Raw genomic sequence first — 6816 nt, forward strand, 5'->3', positions numbered from 1 at the left:
ATATATCAACCAACTCAGAAAAAGATGGGGAACGGAGAGAAAAGAAATCGAGAGAGAAAGGGAGATCATTTTCGAAAGAAAAAAGAACGAAAATACTAGAGAAAGGTCGTGGAAAGCCTACCTTTTTTCATCCGATCACCGCGATCCTCCTCGTTAGAGCAAAGCATCTTTAAGTTCTTAGAGGGTAATGCCCTAAGCCTTATATTTAAGGGAGATGAGTTTTGTTTAAGGGTCATTTCTAGGTTCAGGGATCTGAGAGGTTGCGCTTGGGACCATTTTCTTTGGTCATCGGCGCCGCCTATGGCAGTTATAGGGGTGGTGGAAGAGAACGGTGGTGTGGGTTGGAGAGAGCTCTCTCCCCTTTGTTTTGTAAGAGCGACAGTGGGAAAATATGAGAGGAAATGGTTTAGGTTAAATAAAAATGGGTTAATCATCTTTTAAGGGATTGAGTTATTGTTTCCTTGTATTAGAGTCAACTATTATTAATGAAGTTCTGACTTTACCTTTTCATTTGACCCATATTATGTTTTAGTCCTTTTTCTTTTTTATTTATATTTTTTGTTGTTTATATATTTGGTGAATGATTTTAATAATTTTTGTTTTAGTCCTAAATATTATTTGTGGTTTTATTAGCATTCCAATGCTCCTGCTATATTGTACTCTTGCAATGTTAATTGTTACGCATTTAAAGTTTTCATTTTCTCTATTTAGTCACATGTTTATAAAGCTTACTTAGTTTATGTTATTTTCATTATGATCTATCATGTTTGTATATTTATATTCCAATCCATGTTATAATACTCATGTATATATTATAAAATGTACATACACATGTATTAATTTTTTTTTATTTTCTATTTGTTTCATTACATGCACACATCGTATCATATATATTTATATACATACATTTATTAAATCTATTATACCCTTGTTATATTTGTGTTTATGTATATATTCTTTTTCTTTTGGTTTCTTAATTAATATTTGTAAGATCATGAATATTTTTATAATTTCAATGTCCCTCACTCGAATGTTTTTCAAGAATATCAATTTGTAGAATGGGCGTGGAAAACATTGCTTGATCGAAGTAGTGCGATCCGATACGACATTCGAACAAAATGTGAACTTGAAATAAATCTATTTTATTTTTCTAATTAATTCATTTTTATTTTAAGTTGAACAATGCAAGGCATGTTTCTATGAATAGCAATTCATTTTGTTGTATGCAAATGCCGATTTTCATTTTATATTCGATTCACACTTTTATCAAGGAGAGACTATTCTTTGTAGACAAGAAATAGACGAGATAGCTTTCCCGATTAATTTCGAGATTTCTTTTCAAATTAAAGAATTTCCCTAATAAATAATTCAAAGCAAATTAATTAAACTTTAGTAAGGGATCATATTTTAACTTTATATTCGACTTATAATTTCCATAATTACGACAACACTGCTGTGGGGTGTTAATCCTTCCCCACGCGTAATCCGACTCTCGGACCCATTAAATCGGATTTTTGGTAAACGCAGACCAATATTTTGTCTTAAAAATGATTTTTCTTAAAATTGTTTTAAAAGACTTTTTTTAGGTATTCGACCGACCTAACCCAAAGGTCGATGGCGACTATCTTTCAATTTAATACAAATTAATTCAAAATCATCAAATTTTTTCAAAGTCATAATTATTTTTAAACTTAATTGTTAAAAAAATGGTTATGATAAATATATTAATTTTTTTTTCAAAGGAGCTATTTTAAGGGTAAAATATTGTTGGGAGTACAAACAAGTCAAGAAATTAAACAAATAATTTGCAAACAATTGAAGTCGAAAGATCAAATGGAGTAAAATGCAAAGTTAATGTACTAAATTAAAAAAAAGTACATTTTTAATTTAAAAACATGAATTAAAATTACATGGGTATTCTATAGTGGTAGGGAGCATGTGGTTCTAATTTGGTCGAAAATAGACTTAAAATGAAAGATAAATTGAAGAAATAAAGAATTATTCAAAGTTAATGAACTAAATTGAAAAATATAAAATGTGTATAAAAATATAAACTAAATTTGGTAAAAAATAAACTTAAAATGAAGGAAATTTTGAAAGAAAAAAAAATCAGAGACTAAATAGCAAAACTATCTAAACACTAACCTAAATTTACGATTTTGAGTAACTCAAATTTTTTTAATCTCAACTCGACTCCAACTCAAAAATTGATTTGATAATTCAAGTTTACTTGAATAACTTAAAATTGAAAAAATATTCAATTTTTCAAGTCGAGTTTTGCTCACCCCTAAGTAGAGGCAATTGTCCCACTTGAAAATTTAAAATTACCCCCTTTGAAAATTTAACATTTCTATATATTTTAAATTGTTTCTATATATTTTTCTATTGAAAATATGTTTTTACCTCATAGAATTTATATTATAAATTCGTCTCCTAAAATTTTCAAAATCCACCCCTATATCATAAAATCTTGTGTTTGTACTTACCAACACATGCAGACATCATCGATGAAGATACATTGTCATTAATACAATAATTGTTGTATTTGGAAAATAAACCCTCTTTAGCTTATATATTAAAGGACATCAAGCAGACAAAATGTTTCTGTTACTCCCAAAACATACATTTTTTCAAAGTAAAATATGCTCAGAGCCTCCTCATATTCCCAGAATAGTTCTTATCTGATCTGGAGGATGCCTTGCTAGTGATTTAGGATCTGGGTATTTGTTTTTGGGGTCCAATATTGCATTGTAAATACGCTCATAAGTATCAGCCAATGACCTAGCTACCTGTATACATGCATCGGCACGCAACTTGGGAACTTGCATCTGTTCGAACTCAGGCAAGGAACTCTCACTTGCAAAAATAAACCCAAAGAAAGCCTTCAAACACTCTGAAAGAGAAGCTGGTGTTGTGTCTTCTATCTCGGCTAATGATGTCCCGAATGAAGTGTCCTTCGAATTACGGAAGTGATGCATCTTCATCGACAACCCACATCTTCCAAGCATTGTGTCAACTTCTTTTCCCACAAGAACATTTACATGATTATCAATCATGGTGCTAAGTTTCCTTGAATATTCAGCTGCAACCTCGTGTCCAAGAAATGGCTGCTGAATAGCACACAAACAGTTGATAAGGAATATCTGGGAAGGAGCTTCACTATTCTGCATAAATCCATGATATAATGAGTGAAAAATGAACCTCAAGCACAGAACCATGCATGTAAAGTATATGAAATCAAATAAACACAAGACCAAATTATCTATGCTCTATTAACCTGAGAGAATGTAGCGGAGTTGTCATTCGACAAAATTGCATCAACTGCGGATTTACTAAGATTACTTGAGTCGGAACTCATTCGACTTCTTCTTGATGAGTGGCCAGATCCCTTTGATTTGTGTGCCTCCGCTGCTTGCTCACACATCTGCATTCCATCAAAGGTAGTTAGTTAATCTACTGTACAGAAATCACAAAGGAAAATCAGCACAGCACTAAAGCTGACTTCCGAATTCCAATGCAGCCGCAAACAATGATCTGAACATGTCTTAACTGTCTGAAAATAGGAATACTTAGCATCGTAATGATCGCCAACAAATACTACACTCATTTGGGGAAAAGGGGAACACGTGAAAATTATACTTCAACAGCATGCATCGAGGAAAAGATTTATCACAATGAAACAATTCATAAACAAATATTAAACATGAGACACCTGAATAATAGGATCAATTAAAGCAGACATAACCGGAAAAAAAGCAGGCTTTTTCCCTGAAGCAGGAACCATCATGCTGTCATATGTGTCAATTATCTCAAGGAGCACAGAAACTCCCTCACTTACAGCCGGTGCTGGTGAAAGATCTACAGCAACAAGGGGAGGATATCGTAAAAGTTTTTCTCCATGACTTTTCAGAATTTCAAAGAAAGTTTTCTGAGCAGCATCTTTCAGTGCCCAAAGAGATTGCAAAGAGATGTTTCTCTCCCTAGTAGATCTGATATCTGTAAGCAAACAGATATTGTTATCAACAAATGAAAAGCAAACCATATACGACCAGAATAACAGAAGAGAAAGAGGTCACTCACAGTGTAGCTGTAGAACTCTAGTGTGTTACTAAGTTTATAAGATATTATAAGACTAGGTTGTGACTGTAGAACTTGCTCAACTCTCACTTTAAAAGGTCGGCAAACTCCTTCAAAAATTCTATCCGGAACAAATGTGAAGTCAGCTTCAATCGTTCCAAAATCATTCTCCACATTCTTGGATACAAATGGGTTTGCAGCTGATCCAGTCTCTATCAATGCATCGGGATCTAGTAAAGCAAGAACTCAGTTCTGATGCCAAGGCCTACAAGGAGAGCATGAAAGCTCAATTAACACAAAATGCGAAATTGAATGTTTCTTAATACAAATATAACTATTTGAATAAGAGAAACAGAACCCATATTGAAGTATATTTTTTAAAAAAACCTGATGTAACCATCCTAGCATGTCTCCAACATAACGTAAAGGATCGTGAGCATGCACTTCTATTGGTCTTGGCATTCCACCCGGTCCTCCCCGTGTAAGAGCACTTATGAACCTTCTAAATAATGCATTATGCCTCATATTTGCAACGTGTGATTACAACAGAAAATTTTAATAACATGCAACAGAAAAACCACAAGGCAGTGGAGTTGTGAACAAATTTTTTTGGCTCAATGAAATAACCTGTTCAGCACAATACTTGAAAAGGACAGGCCTTTCCTTAAGTCAGCGCACAGCTTTTTTCAAAGGTCACCAACTTCTGGATTATCTGTGTCATCTAGTTTCCTACATTCCGCCTGAACCCACCTACAAGAAAGGGACAAGACATGTCAACCAACTAATCCAACACTTGGGAAAACACCCTGTATCTCCAAATCTTTTTCAAGCAGAGAATACAACATACACCCTAGCCAATAGCCACCATAGGCCAATTAATCTGATGCATGTAGCAAGGATATTGCACGCTTTAATAACAAACGTGTTAGATTAAAGACAGAATGGTGGAAAACAGTAATTAACATGTTGAACATAAGGTTTTACTTTTAGCATGTTCCTTCACTACAAACTCTGAACAGATATCATTGCGCATTACTAAATTCCACCTTAGAATAAAATTTATAGCATTCTAAATATGCTTAACGTCAAATATGAGATTTTACTTTCAGCATGCTCCTACACTCCAAACTCTTAACAGATACCATAGTGCATTACTTAATTCCATCTTAGAATAAAAGTTCCATCATTTGCTTGACCTGCATAGTCGCTCATAAGCTCCTTCTTGGTACATAGCCATCATATCCATCAGCTCAAAACCAGCACGCTGTGAAGGATTCTCATGTTAGTGATTGTGTTAAGTATTAACAATGGAAATTGAAGCATAAGGAACATATCATCATATGAAATGACAAAGAAACCTAACAACAGAAGCAATTGACAGACAACTAAGAAAGTGGACGAGAGAAAACTTAAAACATGTCTTAAATGTGAAGATATAAATGGCTGATTTGGCAATTTATAGACATACAGTTAAAGAGTTCACAGGCAGGAAGGGAAATATATTATTAACCTGATGATGCGTCCTGAGAAGAATTTTGAAATTGGCATGAATTTCTTGAACGTGAGAAAGTGCCTTGAAGAAACTATCATTCAACTCTTCATCTCTCAATGCACTAATCTACAAATGTAAGAAACGAACATAATGGATTCAGAAAAGGGGAGTAAAAAAGAATTGAAGCTAAAAAGAGGAAAAAGAAAAAAAAAGGTTTACGATTGAAAGTAAACCTCCTGAGGAGAAAGCTGATAATCTCGAAGGAAGTAGGAGACAATCTGCTGCTTTTGAGTGGTAACTTCGTGTTCCTGCTTCAATCTCTCGGTGGTAACGATAATATCACCCGTGCTAGCACTGCAACTGCTCAATGCCTTTCCAATCCTATCAGATTCGATTGGATCTTTGTTTAATTACATAAAATAAGTCTAAGATATGACAAACAATTCACGTAAACATAGGAGAATGGAAATGGTAGATAAGAAAATAAGGTAACAATGAGAATATATACTTATAGCAGCAGACGGCGAGGGAATTGACCTCGTCCTCGACTCGATCCAAATCGAGTTAAGCCGCCTGGGATGCACGGAGGAAATCGAGATTGATTTCAAGAGAGCGCTTCTCGATGGTGGATCTGAGGTTGCGACGCACCTGAGGAGTGTTTTCGGTGTAGAAAGTGGAGAGAGTGTCGAGAGAAGCCAAAACTTCGGGAGAATCAGTCCGGCATTATTATACCTTCTTCAGTTTATGCGACAGCCCAGGAGCAAGCCCCCCTGTCACCATTTTCTCTTCTTCTCGTCTCTTCTACTCTCTTATATATTTTTTCCCGATCGCTTGTCAAAATTTCCGATTACTTTGAGCACTCGGAGGATAGAGGTTTAGGTAGATTCATAGATCCATTTCCATTTTCCAGCATAAAAATCTTATTTAGATTTCTGGTTTTATATGTTTTTATTTAGGTAAACTATGCTTTTAACTACTCAACTTTGACCATATTATTGTTTTGGTCACTCAACTTTAAAAAATTTAAACTCGATCACTCAACTTTAAAAAATTTAAACTCGATCACTCAACTTTTGAATTAATCTATTTTTGTCATTGAACCATTAAATCACTATTTTGATGATATAATAATTTTCACCAAAGCCATATTCTTATACCCTCAAAGAGGTAATTTCACCTCTAGAATCGTAATTTTCTCATCAACCTACTAAGATCACCTTTATAGGGACTCGTTGAAGGCTAAAAAG

At 34.1% G+C, this 6816-nt stretch overlaps 1 pseudogene; it reads right to left on the bottom strand.

Moving 5' to 3' along the window:
* Positions 1 to 2499: 2499 nt before the first annotated feature.
* Positions 2500 to 6468, bottom strand: LOC120199189 (annotated as a pseudogene).
* Between the last annotated feature and the right edge of the window lie 348 nt (positions 6469 to 6816).

Source organism: Hibiscus syriacus, unplaced genomic scaffold (assembly GCF_006381635.1).
Source record: "Hibiscus syriacus cultivar Baekdansim isolate YM2019G1 unplaced genomic scaffold, ASM638163v2 tig00005377_pilon, whole genome shotgun sequence".
In the NCBI taxonomy this organism is placed as follows: domain Eukaryota; kingdom Viridiplantae; phylum Streptophyta; class Magnoliopsida; order Malvales; family Malvaceae; genus Hibiscus; species Hibiscus syriacus.